This window comes from Pseudophryne corroboree, chromosome 9 (genome assembly GCF_028390025.1).
Source record: "Pseudophryne corroboree isolate aPseCor3 chromosome 9, aPseCor3.hap2, whole genome shotgun sequence".
Lineage (NCBI taxonomy): Eukaryota > Metazoa > Chordata > Amphibia > Anura > Myobatrachidae > Pseudophryne > Pseudophryne corroboree.
The window spans coordinates 332,403,389-332,421,590 of NC_086452.1; positions in this window are offsets into that span (position 1 = coordinate 332,403,389).

An 18,202-nucleotide genomic window follows, 5' to 3' on the forward strand; every position below is an offset into this window, starting at 1 on the left:
TGGCTGCAGAATACAGGTGTGACCTGACCTCTATTGTGGGTTTTGGCCTTCCTGTAGGGCATTGGCAGCTACTATGTGTGAGGGAGATATCTGTGAGATTTTGGAGGCCTGCCAGTCCTTCCTTGGTGGGTACCTCCGTGTTTCCCCTCTGTGTGGCTCGTAATCCCTTCTAAGTGTTCCCTGGTCCCGCTGATGTGTTTGATAATGTGGCTCATGTTCTTGTCTAGGGAGTTTATACTTACTATGTGTCCCTGTGTTTCTACAATCTCTAGCAAAATGTTCCTCCATATGGCGAATGTAACATTTTATTGACCTTCTCCACTTCTCTTCAAAGGTCTGGGGTTTCAGTTGGTTGGGCATCCCTTCAAGTGCCTGTATACTTACCACCATCAACCTTTCCCCTTGCGATTCTTTGTGTTTGATGTTTCAGTCATGTTCAATAGCGGATTCTCTCAGGGCATCTACAGTAATCCCCCTCCAATTAGGCAAACAAGTCTTTACTCTGACTTTCAATGCCTCTTTGAGCCCATCTATTAAAACAGAGACAGCCACCTCCCTGTGGTTCACATCATTCTTTATATCCTCTATCCCAGTGTATTTAGCCATATTTCGTAACGCTCTATGGAAATATTCAGATGCCAGTTCACTTTCTTTCTGTTTGATTGTGAAGATCTTATTCCACTTTACAACTGTGGGAAAATACAATCCTAGTTGTATATTGATCTGTCTTACATTCTCCTGATTGTATTCATAAGTCAGAGGACTGTCAGTCTCTATTTTACAATCTGTTATAAATTTTTGGGGGTCAATATTAGGGGGTAGGCACGCTCTTAACACTGTCCGCCAATCTTTGTTTGAGGGTTCATGGGCATTGCCCAGATCTTTAATGAACTTCTGGCACCCGACTAAATCTTTCCTGGGATCGGGGAATTCTGACATGATTGACCGCAGTTCAGACCTGGACCACGGGTAATACATGGCAATATTCCTGATGGGGGTTACTCCCTGGTTATCAGTTCTCCCATTGGGAACTGCTATTACCCGGACAGGGTTTAACCCAACCACTTCACTCTTGTTTGTCTCAGTGCGGGGAGCTACTGTCTCTGCATAATGAACAGTCCCATACTTACCTGTGGCTATGATCTCCCCCATCCCTCCAGTGGAAGACACAGCCACTGCTCTTACCAGTTGGGCTGTGCCCACCTGAGTTTCCTGCATGGTGGCTGCCTGAGAGAGGGCTGAGATCATGCTGGGCTCATCCTCCTCCTCTGTACCATAATCCTTGGGAGAATTTAGGACAGGGTACAATGGCCCTCATTCCAAGTTGTTCGCTCGCTAGCTGCTTTTAGCAGCATTGCACACGCTAAGCCGCCGCCCTCTGGGAGTGTATCTTAGCTTAGCAGAAGTGCGAACGAAAGAATTGCAGAATTGCGAATAGAAATTTCTTAGCAGTTTCTGAGTAGCTCCAGACTTACTCAGGCATTGCAATCAGTTCAGTCAGTTTCGTTCCTGGTTTGACGTCATAAACACACCCAGCGTTCGCCCACACACTCCCCCGTTTCTGCAGACACTCCCACGTTTTTCCCAGAAACGCCAGTGTTTTTTCGCACATGCCCAGAAAGCGGCCAGTTTCCACCCAGAAACACCCACTTCCGGTCAATCACAGTACGATCACCAGAACGATGAAAAATCCTCGTTATGCCGTGAGTAATATACCTAACTTTTGTGTAAAATAACTAAGCGCATGCGCTCTGCGAACCTTGCGCATGTGCAGTCAGCGACTAATCGCAATATAGCGAAAATCGGCAATGAGCGAACAACTCGGAATGACCACCCATGTGCATGGGTTAGGGTTAATACAGTTACTAAGTGCATTCCTATCATTTCCTGGTATGCTATTGGTTGTAGCAGCCTTCTCTCCATCAACATATGGCGGTGGTGGTGCACTCACATTCACATTCCTGTCTGGTTTGGCAAGTTCCCTTTTCATTTCTCCCTCTTGTTGCCATATGTTTAAACAGTCATTATGTCTAATCCTTTGTTTCTTGGATTTGATCAGACATATTCTATTTCTAACATTCTGCAGCACCTCCGGTTCAAAACTACCAACCCTAGGATTGATGCCTTATCATCAACAGTCATTCGTACCCATTCGTCACAAAAAGCCTCTGTGTGTGGACCATATTTCCCACACATAATATACCGAGTGGACCCTCTTGGCCTCTGCTCCTCAGCTGAACCCTGGCTCCGAAACGCCTCTCGGTTGTGCATTTGGCTCCCATCGTGGGCCTTTTAACACAACCACGAAATGAACAAGCGAGATGATGGTGAAAAGTCCTTTCGAGCGCTTTTCACCCGCTCCTTTACCGCTGGAATGTGCCACAACTCACTCCTGTAGTGATTCCCCGCATACGGATCCCTACCAGACCTCTGTACTGGAAGTATGGAGCATTAACAAAATTAATACCCCACCTTTTTCAGTGGAGGTTGAAAGCCTGTTGGAATGTTTCCTGAGAGAGAGTCAGCGAAACTTCCTTTTCTCTACACAAATCACGTCTGCGTATGCTATCACAGCGCGTATGATGAAGCAATTCACGCAAAATAATGCAAATGGTATCACGTTGCACCGCGTATCTCACACATAGACGTGCGGTCCAATCGCACAGCTTATAGATACTTGTTATCTATACACCCTACGATCACGGGAGTCGAATTCCGCTAGCTGCACTCCTCAGCCGAAGCGTAACATCAAATCACGCTCCTCCGCATCAATCTCAATACGTAAGGTCGCTAGCCTTCACGCCGCCAAGCCTCTGCTAACTCAGCTTTATTTCTACGGGAACCCGACTTCCGGGGTTCAATACAATCCCACCTACTTTCAACCCACACTAATACACAATATTTTCTGTACAGAAAAAAAATCACTCCCTTTGATTGATAGCTTGCCCCAGAGGTAGTACACTTACAATACGATTTTCAGTAATCTGGCTAAAATCGGATAGCTACTTGTTAGTGTATAACTATAAGTGTTTTATCCCACCTTTAAATTTACTTCTATTGTGTGGTAAAACTTGCACTCGCTACTTTACTCAACTTTGCGTAAGCATGCAACCGTGCACATAATCGTGCACACGTGCGCGTTCCAGTATGCACGCTTCACGTACTTTTCTACCGTGCCATGTGTACATCGTGCATTCTGTAAACGTTGGTTTACATACAGGACTAAAGGCAACACTTTAAAAAGACATTTAGTACACTTTAAATGGAGTCGCTGCGGCTGCTGTAATTAATCCTTAGCCTATGTACTTTTTTGCACCATTAGCGTACAGAGCCCCGTACCGTGTACATACTTTGCGTACAAATGCTGCGCTGGCCGTACAAAGTACACGCAGTGCGTACACACCCAAAGATACTCCGTGAGCACTTAGCAGCTACACGTGTGACTGTAATCAGAGCCGGCGCTAACCGCTCAGCGAAGTCTGCAAAGCAGGTAGGCGCCGGACACAAGAGGCGCTCTCCCTGCTCTGCTACTACAGCTTGGTGATGTGCACTTTCAAGTGTTGCTGTGGCAGCCTATCCCTGTCACTCTGTATGACAGCCAGCAGCGGCGCCGGCAGCATAAGAAGCTCCTCGGTTTAGTCTGACTCGTTTCCGGGTCCTCCCCTGTTCCCTTTCCTCCCAGCTCCTCCCCGCAGGATGACAGAGATAGATGGACTGCAGCGTTGCCCGGCTCCACCTCCTTCCCTTATCACAAAAGACACAGTCTTTATCACCCGCAAGATGTCCCATACCCCTTACCATCAGGGGCGCATTTAGATAGGGATTCTCTGTCATTTTCGGAGCCCATTTTCATCTGCAGCAGTGTGCTCATAGCAGATGCCGGGCAGCCAGTCCCGATGCTCTGCTGAGCTACATACCTTTGTGATTAGAAGCAAGAACAGGAAGTCACATGATGCACATGTGACTGCACTGGAGGTGGAGGAGCCTCAGATAAGAACACGAACAGCCCAGCAGGTAAAGCAGCCAGTTTATACCATTACCATACGGTTGGTTGGTTGGTTGGTTGGTTGCTTGGTTGGGGTAATAGTATAAATGTGTGCTGTGGGATATATAAGTGTGTGGGGGTATATTAATGTGTGCTGGGGATAGTATAAATGTGTGCTGGGCCCTGGGGGGTATATAAATGTGTGCTGGGGGGTATATTATTAATGTGTGCTGGGGGGTGGGTATATTATTAATGTGTGCTGGGGGGGTATTAATGTGTGCTGGGGGAGTGGGTAATAATGTGTGCTGGGGGGGGTGTATAAATGTATGCTAGGGAGGGGGGTATATTAATGTGTGCTGGAGGTAGTATAAAAGTTTGCTGGGGAGGGGGATATACTAATGTGTGCTGGAGGTAGTATAAAAGTGTGCTGGGGAGGGGGGTATATTAATGTTTTTTTAATATATATTATTGATGCAGTTTCCCAGTACTTGTCAGCCACTGCCTCTCCCCGGTCGCCTTTCTCCTGTCACCCACTAACTTTTACTGTCTCCCACGTCAACTCTCCCTGTCACCTTTCTGTCTCCCTGTGGCCGCTAAAGGTGAACAATAACCTTTAAGATGTGTATGCACGTTGCGTGTACACGCCGACACGCTGTTCGCACAGTGCAGTGACACATGTGGCTAAATACACCTTATTCCCCAAACAAAAATGGAATGCGACACCAGTAGTTAAATGTTATGTTGTGGTCCAACGTATCAACAATATTTACTCAAAAGATACAAGTAAAGATATAACTATTACAGAGAAGAGCTACAACCAATAGTACATACGTTTGTTCGCCAGCGCTCCCGGATCCAGGTCTCAGTCAGTCTTAGCAAGATGACCTCCAGAGAATAGACTGGTGCCTGGTCAGGGAGCCTTTCTTTTATACAATGGGTCCATATACAATACAATAGGAAATGTAAGCTCCTCTTCTATAGTGTCGAAGTCAAAAATATTACATAAAGAGAACATACAAACTACACACATTATGAGTCGCTATACTTGCAAATACGCGCAGCGAGCACAGCAATATATGCTAACACACGCATTTACACGGACATACTACAGAGATGGATTCAACACTTATTTCATACAGTACATAATTATAATAATATCAAGCGCCAGACATCATGATGATTTAAAATGATAGATAATGAAGTAATGTCATGTATGTGTATTATTTGAACGAAACAAGATAGACCGGTCATGTTTACTATTGAAGCAACCAGATTGATGTGTAGATTCATTTGATGCTTGTTGTGAAGTTGTGGGACATTGCAGCGAATAATTATGATTAAATGTATAAAAGCTAAATCACTTTTATTAGAACAATAGATATTCCAAAAAGGTTGTGGACAGGAAACTCACGCCAGCCCTTTGGATGTCTTCAAGGCTGAACCTGATTACCATATACAAAGGGACTGGTGACTCATCGTGAACCCCTCCCCCAAAAACTAGATAACACATTGATCACACAGGAGCTTAGTTGCAGTAAGGTCTGAGACGATGATGGACTTGCTGGCAGATCAGTTCCTGTATTTATTTACAGAGAGAGAGACATAAGATGCATTGGAGGGAATGGTAATTGTATCGCTGGCCTGTAACTGTATGTAACTGTATGTTACTGTATGTAACTGTATGTATTAACTGCTTACTGTATGAGTTGTAACTATAGGTATACTGTACATTGTAATATATATTGAATCCATATCCTTTTAATAACAAATATATACATCAATGAGCTTTGGAAATCAGATAATGTGTGGGTGTATTGTTTTCTCTTATGGGATGCAGTGTTTTGCGATGTATAGCGCACATTCATGGGATATGGTAATAAGAGGTGCAGGCATTTACAATATATATTAGAGCGGGCATTTTAAATATTTGTGAGAAATCAATTTGGCATTCTAAGATGGGTGCTGTTCCGCGATATCACGTTCTTAATGATGCACTGTACGTTATAAACGCGATGCTGTGTTCGATCAGCTTGTGATGGACGCATCCTAAAGCTGAGAAAATCATATCCGTGTGTATTGTTGTGTTATTAGTAAGACGCTGATATGAAATTCAAGGCACAATGCGTTTCTCATAATATTTAAGATGCTAAAATGTATTTTTGTTGCAAAACAAGGTTCAAATAAGTCATATTGTGTTTAATTCAGATTAGATTGTTTATCTGTCTAAGTAGGTTTAAAAGTATATTTAAAAGTTGCTGCATAGCCTTGATATAGTTTTTATTTTAAACTGAGGCCTAAAAGAACTTCTGGTGCTTGTATGATGTGTGATTTCTTTGTGACAAAGGAAGCCGCATGGTCTGTCCTCCATTTTGGACTAACCACATGGAGTGTCCACCATTTTGTGTAACCCTCATGGATGTGAAAGGGGGAGGAGCAGCGGCCATTTTGGGAAGGTCATTTTCTAAATGGCTGATTTTCACTGCTCAGAATAATCAGCTTTCCTTGGTCACATCAAACACCATTTATGAGTTACCAATGCATTTATTTAACCCATGCCATAGTCAATTACAAATAGTTTCAGCTGGGCCTAGTGAGAGTTAATAGATGAATACTTGATGTAAGAATTACACACAGATATAAACAAATTTTTTTTCTTTTTCCTCCAGGATTTAGTTAAATCTGCTTGCTAGTTTAGGATAGCCATTGAAATGTTAATTAACTTGTCCCACTACCCTCTTGAACAGGCATATGAACCTCTGTTGATATGCAAATTAGAGACTTTGAAGGAAATGCATTACTTCAGTAGGTGTTTACTGTGTGGGGGTTCTATGAGAGTCAAGTGGTATATATATTATATAAATATATATTATATATAATGTTATTATAATTATGTGTATATTTATATCTGTGTATGTTCTGCAAGATAGCTATCCAATCTGAATCATATCATTTAAATTATTGATTATTGCTAGAGTCATTATAGATCTATGTGAAACCGAATATATTTGTTGCTATATAGTTAAAACTAAAATAAATGTTTAAGGAAGTAAGTGTAAAGCACAAACGCAGTCTGGCCTGGTTGTAAAGGTTTATACAGAAAGAAACTGTGTGATGTGTTAAGTGAGCGATAATAGTTAATATTGCTCACATTTATAGAAGCTGTGGGATTTGTTTAATTGCGAACGTACGGTTTTGTACACATGTCTCGGACAAAGTACAGGACTGCGCACGCAGCGTAAAAGACACGCACGGTCGCGTGTTTACGCAAAGTGCGTAAGAGTACGGGCGCTAAGTACAAATTACACAATAGTTTGTTTAGTTTAAAGGTGGGATAGTAGCCACGCTACAATAGCACAAAACAAGCGGGCGGAAGTGATATGTATACACTTCCGGTTACCATGGAAACCCGGCAGTGCGCCGGTGTTGGAGATTGGCAATTATGCAGAGACGCCAGCCGTGATTGGTTTATGGAACATTTAAATACCCGGATAGTGACTTTGGAAATGGTACACAGCCTTGAGAAAGACTCCAGAAAGGAGATGAAATGCGTTGGCGGCACCCACACGTGGACAGCATCCAGTGGGCATCCTGCGTGACAGAGATCAGAGACAGTTCCAGCGTGTGACCCGGGACGGCTTCTGGACTTTAAAGAACTTGTCTGAGAACTTTTTATGGGTTCTCAGACACTCTGGTAATTGTTCCGCATTTTTCCCCTGTGGCTCCCACACATGGGATTTTTCACCATTTCCACAATCTGACCATTGTCTTTGTTATATGTGATTCATGTTCCAATTTTAATGTGTGTCTATGTTATTAAATTACTGTACGACACATGTGGTTTTCCTCTCTCCTCTATTTATATATGCTGTACTCATACGATATATGCTACGAGGAGGAGTTGTGAGTTTTGGAGATTGGACACTTCACTTCAGATAAAAGGGTTGTATACGTTTTTTATATCACTGTTCACGTATACTTAGATACCACTACTTTCTATGAGTCTTTTGATTTAGGCGCCTGGTGGTACCCGTGGTCAAAATTTTTCCGTGCTAGAATTCTCCTTGTGGTGTTTTGAAGAGACACCATCTCTGGTTACGGGAACCATAGGGCAGCCTTCTGCAGGGTTTGCGCAACACGCGGAGTGTTTGGACATATTATTTATTGCGACCATTTCTTCCTTTGTTCTCTCCTTTTTGTCCGACCACTCTGTATAATCGCTGCTACCATGTTTAAATATCGGAACCAAAGGAGGTCCATGTTAGAGAATTTATTCAAGGACGAGGGTGAACGCATTGAGCTCTTAGATGTGAGTTTAGAGAACATCATGAGGAGATTAGAGACTACTCTAATGAAAGAGAATAAAGTGTGGTGGGAGACCGTAACTCTAGAAAAGTACATTGCGCATGAGCTTATTCAGAGGGGTCTCAAGATCAATAAAAAGGCATCTTTTGAGACAGCCTCTGAATCTTTCAGAGAGGAGTGGAGCAAGATTATTAGCAAGTGCTCCTTCTCCCTGATGAATTTGATTATAAATGAGAGGAGGAAGGAGCTTCGCGATTTAGACAGCGAAATAAAAAAGTATAAGGATCTGATAGCCCCTTTTGGAGATCTTCCTGACTACAAGGAGTTTGAAAATAGAATTGAACTTAATATCAAAAAACAAGAAAAGCTCCTTGTGGACAGGAAGATCAGGAAATTTATTAGAGACAAAAAACAGGCAAATAACGTAGAGGGTGAAGATTCAGAACCTCCTAGTAGATCTAATGATTTTGAGGAGGAGAAACATTACGAGGTATCCAAAAAACAGGATACCGATAGGGTGAGAGAACGCTATTCAAGGAGGGCACCATTTAGACCCAATGCACCTAGATATAATCAGAATCATCAGAACGGACCCCGGTTCAATAGATATAGAGAGAGAGAACAGATGGACCAGAGGAGACATGTCTGGCATACAGGACAGATTAAGAGCCCTTCACGACCAAGGTACTATCAAACAAGATATCAGGACAAACATTGGAGGGACGATAGACCAAGAGATAGCCAGGTCCCAAATATTAGACAGAGGAACAAACCTGGAAGGAGCAATGAGCAAGAGTTCTCTCACAATACCCCAAGTAGATATGAGAACAGGTATGGGCCATTGATACAAACTAGGGACCATCCCCGTTTTTTAGAGACGGGAATGAGAACCCCTAGGTGCAGATGATTTATGGCGGCACACATAGAGGAAGGAGGGGTGGTAGGAATAAAAAGAAACGTTCAAAAAAGAGGAAAATGAACAGAAGGAGAAGTAAGAAAAGGCCCACATCAACTTCAGATCCTACTCCTGCCACAAGTTCATTATCCACCACTTTAGATCCAATTACTCCCATTGATGGCGGCCTAATAACAGACGCTCCGACCGATAACGGTAAAGGTGTAAAAATCTTTAACATCAGTTCCCATGTTTTGACCAAATATGAAAAAAATGTTCTGGAGAAGGGCCTTAAGTATGCTCCTGCTATACCAATCAACAAGTTTGAGACCTTTGTAGATATACATAAGTTTGTCCGGAAATTGTGTTTAAAGAAATTCTTTATGTCTAAGTCCATAACGGGCGAATTTGGAGAAGCAGAAATTGTAAGCACGGCCCCGTTTAGACCCAAATCCCTTTTTTCCCTGCCCACGTAAAGGGAAGCTTCATTGAAGCCTTTAGTGAAATTGTACAGGGAGACCTAAGAGAAATGAAACCGGTTGGTTTTAGGTCTAACCTATCATTTAAGGAAAGGGCTGCGCTTTAGGATCTGAAGTCTAATTCAGAGCTCATCGTGAAACCCGCCGATAAAGGCGGGGGAGTAGTCATTATGGATAAGAGCGGGTACATTAAAGAATTGGAGATACATGTTAGGGATCAAGGTACCTATTCCAAACTAAGGTTTGGACCCAACTAACAAATTTAATTCCAACTTGCTATGGGGACACTAGCGAGGACGTCATTTCCGGAGGCTATGGGCTGGTGCGTCTGGTTTCCATGGCGATGACCGCGCGGACAAGTGGGCAGAAGTGTGATAAAGCTAAATATTTATCTTATATAATACCCTTTATGAGGTCTAAGAACACTGTACGCTATCTACGTATGAAGTACCGCAAGGGTACGCTCGTTGCGTAACAATCGCTTAGCCGTAGTCGAGGCGCTCAAGCGTCACGTTCGCTCATGGCCAAGAGATCACAGGCAGGCACGCTATCGGCTGCTGACTAACGTAATGATTCGCTATAGCGTAGCGGACGCTCGGGACCACGAGGAGATCACCAGCGGCGCTGACGCTCACAATGTTAAACCTTTGTATCTAAACCATAAACAGTGTATTGTGCAGTAAAACCTTAGTGTAATGATAGAGTGTAAATGCAACACAGTATAACCTTATTAACTCAAAAGCTGTTTGAGCATCACCGACGCTCTGAGAATACTTAACACTATAAGAAATACACAGATACCTGGGCTTAGGGTCCAATGCCTAATATATATATATTATGAATGATATACTTGCAAAAGAATTAATACAAATACAAATCATACACTACAATATAACATAGACTACCTAACCAGATAACTACACAGGAAATATAATACAATTACTATTTAAGGGAAAATAAGAGAGAAAGAGGAGAAGAGAGAGAGAGAGAGAAATTGGCCCACAATAACAAGAAGATCAATATAGTTGCGGAGAAACACTTACGCACAAGGGGAAACGATCGCATGCGCCTCGATATCCAGCTCCCGATTATCAGCAATGAGAACCGTTGAAGAGAGTGAACTGGATATGGTCGGCCTGCCTATTTATGCCCCACACACAATACAATTCAATGGTCCCTACAATCTCATTGTTCATTGGACACAGGAATTCGGCTTCGCATTATAACAAAAGGTCATAGGTTGATTCATACAGGTGGGCTGTGACTGCTTCCAACTGTTCAGGTGGGTGGGATACTGGGTTTCCCGCCGCATGACTAAATAAGAACAAATAATAGTAAATGGACATAAACTTCTTATGTCCATAACTATTCGCACGAGCGATTAATCCGCTCCAAACCAACACCGGAATATTGCTATTTAAATACTCTTCCGATGGGTACCAAACACCACTGTATGACCCCTGTGTCATGACTAAGGTTTTTGTGAACCCGGTGCTAGCGAAGTCTGCGCGGGCGACTGGAGGACTACACGAATACCACCACTGACCTGGTTTTGGAAGTGTTGTGGACTCGGGGTCTCTTCCGGTGACTGGGAAGAGGAACCGCGGCAGAGATGGCCGAATCCAAGTTCTCCTCATGCAGGATGAGGTCGGCAGACAGGAAGCACGTGTGGGCGCTGAAGGTCTCCTGAAAGACAGAACTGGAAAGGCGCTGATGAATCAGTGAAGAATAACAGGTACAACTGTGCTAAAGGGCACGGGGTGCTTGGGGACACTGAGGTGCTTGGAGACACTGAGGTGCTTGGAAACACTGAGGTGCTTGGAGACACTGAGGTGCTTGGAGACACTGAGGTGCTTGGAGACACTGAGGTGCTTGGAGACACTGAGGTACTTGGAGACACTGAGGTACTTGGAGACACTGAGGTACGTAGAGGCACTGAGGTGCGTAGAGGCACTGAGGTGCGTAGAGGCACTGAGGTGCGTAGAGACACTGAGGTGCGTGAAGACACTGGGGTGCGTAGAGACACTGAAGTGCGTAGAGACACTGGGGTGCAGAGGCACGGAGGCACGGAGGTGCTGGAAGCACGGAGGTACTGAGGCACGGAGGTGCTGAGGCACGGAGGCATGGAGGTGCTGAGGCACGGAGATGCTGAGTCACGGAGATGCTGGAAGCACGGAGGCACGGAGGTGCTGGAAGCACGGAGGTACTGAGGCACGGAGGTGCTGAGGCACGGAGATGCTGAGTCACGGAGGTGCTGGAAGCACGGAGGTGTTGGAAGCACGGAGGTACTGAGGCACGGAGGTGCTGAGGCACGGAGATGCTGAGTCACGGAGCTGCTGGAAGCACGGAGGTACTGAGGCACGGAGGCACGGAGGTCCTGAGGCACGGAGGTACTGAGGTGCTGAGGCACGGAGATGCTGAGTCACGGAGGTGCTGGAAGCACGGAGGTGTTGGAAGCACGGAGGTACTGAGGCACAGAGGTGCTGAGTCACGGAGATGCTGGAAGCACGGAGGCACGGAGGTGTTGGAAGCACGGAAGTACTGAGCTCTGGAGATCCCAACTACAACAGTAGTAAAACTGAAACACGACAGCTGTGGTTTTCAGTGGAGAACATGGAATTCAGTACTGTGCCTTTAAGACGAAACATTGCAGCTGTGCCTTTACATTGAGACTCAGGGAAATGGTGAAATCAAATGGCAACACACAAGTAACCATACAGGAACAAGGGAACAGAGTTTCCACAGGAACTTAGGTACAATGGTTACCTTAAGGGAGCTCAGCATAAAGACTCTCACAAGGCTGTATGTGACACGAGGAACTGGCCCAGATTCCAACTCAGCCTCCTGATTTATACTTCCTGGTCCTTGATGATTGGTGGGCAGGATTAGGTGATGTCACTGTCATGTGACTACTCTAGCCAAGGCTGTGATGTAGAATGAGGCCTAGCAGGCCAAGAGAACACTGAAGCCTGGACTTCTGCAAAACACAGGATGCTTGCTTTTAGATTACTGAATTCAGCCTCACACAGGAGATCACCACAGGTGGAGCTGATTACCTCTCAGGCAGAGAACTCAGGAAACTCAGTGCTGACAAGCTGTTTAACTCCGTGAGTGAAAAGACACAGGATCCAGGACAGAAAGCAGGGGTAAGTCACCAAATATGAGAATTACAGTCAGGATTGTGACAGTATCCCCCTCTTCGAGGGTGGACTCCGGACACCCATCTAATCTTAGGGGAACTTGAGAAATTCATACAGAAGAATTTAGGACCTTCGTTGATGCCTCTTCTTCTTATGGGAACGTTTGGTTTTGACCAAGGACCGCGGGATCTCCTGTAAAGAAAAACCTTCCTTAGAAAACATGGGGGCTCCCAAGAAAGGAGTAGCATCATGGACTGGATCAAATTCAGAGTCTGAGTCCAAGTCTAATGGAAGATATGAATCTCCCATAGATACACAGTTTGCAGATGAAAATGAGGTGCACTGGAGATTTAAATTCTCTGGGCTAGGAGAGACTCCAACATGAGCAATTTTAATGGTCGGATTCTTACTGAAGGAGATTCTTAGATTATCCCTGGGAGGACAGCACAAACTTCCTTCTGCATTCCCTTTAGAGCCTGATTTCTTTACCGAGTCAGATTCCATAGGTTTAGGACCAAATTCTTTAACCACAGCATTACTAAAATTCTGTAAGTCATGGAACACAGGATCATTACTCTCAAAAAGCATGTTGGCCCACTCAAAAGCTCTTCCTCTGAATGCCAGGAACAGATATCGAGTAACGTTGGAAGGAGTTACTGCACCTGAAGGATCAGACTCCATCCGAGACAGAAATTGTTCAACCAAAGCGGCATATTGCAGTAAATCTCCATCGAAGTAAATAGGTGGTAAACCATCAGACGAAAGCTTAGAGGCTGAAACTGGAGAAATCTTTGACTGGACGAGTAGGACTGGATTGGATCCGGGGATGCTTGAATTGGCTGGAACCAAAGGAGACTGACCAGGCTGGTCCTGGAGTAACACTGGACCGGCTGGAACCGGAACGAACTGACCAGGCGGAGCCTGGAGTATTGCTGGACCGGCTGGAACCGGAACGGACTGGCCAAGCTGGGCCTGGAGTATTGCTGGACCGGCTGGAACCGGGACGGACTGACCAGGCTGGGCCTGGAGTATTGCTGGACCGGCTGGAACCGGGACGGACTGAGTCCTTTCTTCACGGGGCTGAACCAAGGCAGGAGCCCCCACTTCACGGGGCTGGGCTGAGGCAAGAGCCCCCACTTCACGGGGCTGGGCTGAGGCAAGAGCCCCCACTTCACGGGGCTGGGCTGAGGCAAGAGCCCCCACTTCACGGGGCTGGGCTGAGGCAAGAGCCCCCACTTCACGGGGCTGGGCTGAGGCAAGAGCCCCCACTTCAAGGGGCTGGGCTGAGGCAAGAGCCCCCACTTCAAGGGGCTGGGCTGAGGCAAGAGCCCCCACTTCACGGGGCTGGGCTGAGGCAAGAGCCCTCTCTTCACGGGGCTGGTCTGCGCTCTGAAGGCTCTCTGGCTGGGCAGCGCTCTGAAGGCTCTCTGGCTGGGCAGCGCTCTGAAGGCTCTCTGGCTGGGCAGCGCTCTGAAGGCTCTCTGGCTGGGCAGCGCTCTGAAGGCTCTCTGGCTGGGCAGCACTCTGTAGACCCTCTGGCTGGGCAGCACTCTGTAGACCCTCTGGCTCTGGACCCTCGGATCCCCTTCCTGGGGCTGTACCCTCGGAACCCCCTCCTGGGGCTGGACCCTCTGAAGAACCCCCTCCTGGGGCTGTGCCCTCTGAAGAACCCCCTCCTGGGGCTGGACGCTCTGAACCCCTCACTGGGGCTGGACGCTCTGAACCCCTCACTGGGGCTGGACGCTCTGAAGAACCCCTTCTTGGGGCTGGACACTCTGAAGAACCCCTTCTTGGGGCTGGACACTCTGAAGACGCCCCCCCTGGGGCTGAAGACACGGACGCCCCCCCTGGGGCTGGACACTCTGAAGACGCCCCTCCTGGGGCTAGACACTTTGAAGACGCCCCTCCTGGGGCTGGACACTTTGAAGACGCCCCTCCTGGGGCTAGACACTCTGAAGACGCCCCTCCTGGGGCTGGACACTTTGAAGACGCCCCTCCTGGGGCTGGACACTCTGAAGACGCCCCTCCTGGGGCTGGACACTCTGAAGATGCCCCTCCTGGGGCTGGACACTCTGAAGACGCCCCTCCTGGGGCTGGACACTCTGAAGACGCCCCTCCTGGGGCTGGACACTCTGAAGACGCCCCTCCTGGGGCTGGACACTCTGAAGACGCCCCTCCTGGGGCTGGACACTCTGAAGACGCCCCTCCTGGAGCTGAAGACACGGACGCCCCCCCTGGGGCTGGACACTCTGACTCCTCTGTGACTCTAAATGGCTTGAATATTCTTCTCTGGACACCCAACTTGGGATAAGGTCTTTTAATCACCGGACCCCAGTCATAAATTTGAGTCTCTTTCCGAGTAGCCATCTTGATACCCCCGTCAGCAGTAGCAGGATCGGCTACTGTGGATGACTTGTAGACATGAGCACTGTGATACTGCGATTTGTCACCATTCCCTGGCTTGCGAAGAATGCAGTCTTTAACAAAATGACCAGAATTTCCACAGTAAAGACAGAGATGTAGCTCCTTACGCCGCTGACGTTCAGCTTCAGAGAGCTTGGGCCGTGGATAGCTCTGATGAAAAACTTTCCCTTGCGCAGAGGAAGAGACTCTATTAACTGGATGGGACAAAACAGGATCAACAACGTTGGTAGTATTCCTGAGGAGATCAGGCATCACAGAGAGAATACTAGGCAAAAGTTCTTGTAACTGTAGTAACATCTGGTAGAAAATCTGCAGTTGGTCAGGAGTCTTAGAGCAGAAGGTCATAGAATCTCTGGAGGACGAATTCCGCTGCAGACACTGTGCCAATCGATGCTGAGTCGACTCCAGACCTTCCAAGCGTCCTGCAATATTGCTTAGGAGGTCATGCGTCAGACTAACACTTTCGGCCGGGTCCATATGGCCAGTTCCTACTGTCATGACTAAGGTTTTTGTGAACCCGGTGCTAGCGAAGTCTGCGCGGGCGACTGGAGGACTACACGAATACCACCACTGACCTGGTTTTGGAAGTGTTGTGGACTCGGGGTCTCTTCCGGTGACTGGGAAGAGGAACCGCGGCAGAGATGGCCGAATCCAAGTTCTCCTCATGCAGGATGAGGTCGGCAGACAGGAAGCACGTGTGGGCGCTGAAGGTCTCCTGAAAGACAGAACTGGAAAGGCGCTGATGAATCAGTGAAGAATAACAGGTACAACTGTGCTAAAGGGCACGGGGTGCTTGGGGACACTGAGGTGCTTGGAGACACTGAGGTGCTTGGAAACACTGAGGTGCTTGGAGACACTGAGGTGCTTGGAGACACTGAGGTGCTTGGAGACACTGAGGTACTTGGAGACACTGAGGTACTTGGAGACACTGAGGTACGTAGAGGCACTGAGGTGCGTAGAGGCACTGAGGTGCGTAGAGGCACTGAGGTGCGTAGAGGCACTGAGGTGCGTAGAGACACTGAGGTGCGTGAAGACACTGGGGTGCGTAGAGACACTGGAGTGCGTAGAGACACTGGGGTGCAGAGGCACGGAGGCACGGAGGTGCTGGAAGCACGGAGGTACTGAGGCACGGAGGTGCTGAGGCACAGAGGCACGGAGATGCTGAGTCACGGAGATGCTGGAAGCACGGAGGCACGGAGGTGCTGGAAGCACGGAGGTACTGAGGCACGGAGGTGCTGAGGCACGGAGATGCTGAGTCACGGAGGTGCTGGAAGCACGGAGGTGTTGGAAGCACGGAGGTACTGAGGCACGGAGGTGCTGAGGCACGGAGATGCTGAGTCACGGAGCTGCTGGAAGCACGGAGGTACTGAGGCACGGAGGCACGGAGGTCCTGAGGCACGGAGGTACTGAGGTGCTGAGGCACGGAGATGCTGAGTCACGGAGGTGCTGGAAGCACGGAGGTGTTGGAAGCACGGAGGTACTGAGGCACAGAGGTGCTGAGTCACGGAGATGCTGGAAGCACGGAGGCACGGAGGTGTTGGAAGCACGGAAGTACTGAGCTCTGGAGATCCCAACTACAACAGTAGTAAAACTGAAACACGACAGCTGTGGTTTTCAGTGGAGAACATGGAATTCAGTACTGTGCCTTTAAGACGAAACATTGCAGCTGTGCCTTTACATTGAGACTCAGGGAAATGGTGAAATCAAATGGCAACACACAAGTAACCATACAGGAACAAGGGAACAGAGTTTCCACAGGAACTTAGGTACAATGGTTACCTTAAGGGAGCTCAGCATAAAGACTCTCACAAGGCTGTATGTGACACGAGGAACTGGCCCAGATTCCAACTCAGCCTCCTGATTTATACTTCCTGGTCCTTGATGATTGGTGGGCAGGATTAGGTGATGTCACTGTCATGTGACTACTCTAGCCAAGGCTGTGATGTAGAATGAGGCCTAGCAGGCCAAGAGAACACTGAAGCCTGGACTTCTGCAAAACACAGGATGCTTGCTTTTAGATTACTGAATTCAGCCTCACACAGGAGATCACCACAGGTGGAGCTGATTACCTCTCAGGCAGAGAACTCAGGAAACTCAGTGCTGACAAGCTGTTTAACTCCGTGAGTGAAAAGACACAGGATCCAGGACAGAAAGCAGGGGTAAGTCACCAAATATGAGAATTACAGTCAGGATTGTGACACCCTGTTAGACCCTTCGTACAATACAAAGAGGGATCTCTCTGTTCAGGAACATGCTATGTTAACTAAACTTTCAGAATCTATCAAAGGGACCATGATCTACAAAATACATTATATAGTGAAAATATGTAATGATTGAGTCGCACGCTACGATCACATAAACTCTACCGTAAATACGCATACCGTGCGCCTGCGGGTGCCCGCGACTGTGAGTATGCGCACGTACGGGAGAGCGTACGCATGCGCAGCACGGACCTGTGTGAGGTGCAAATATGGTAGTGTGCATAGAGATATTTTTCTGACTTTGACAGTCCACCCTTTGGCAGTCAACAATAACTGCCACCTTCTAAAACATTTCAAAAAGAGAAAAATATATGTCAGGGGTTAATACATTTATATGGTTGGGTAGGGGAGGAGAGGAGAAGGTAGGAAAAGGGTATGACCTAGTGAGATAGCAGAAGCATGTGTGTATGAATCCGTGCTTGGGGGTCATGTATCATCGTGCCGTACGTGTTTTAAATCAAGCTTCGAGGTATTGCGAAGTATACATTTGAATTCCTTCTTATCCCGTGGTACGGGTCTGTGGATGGGCTGTCAAACTTTACCGAGCTCTTTTCGGCTTTGGTTGTAACAAAAATGGGGGAGCACATTTTAGTTGATGATACATGAATGGGGGAGATATGTGATTGCTGATATCTGTGCCTGTATTCCCTATCGACTATGTGTGTCATTACCTGAGGGTTGTAGAAATGAAGAAGAGACATAATTACGGTAAATGC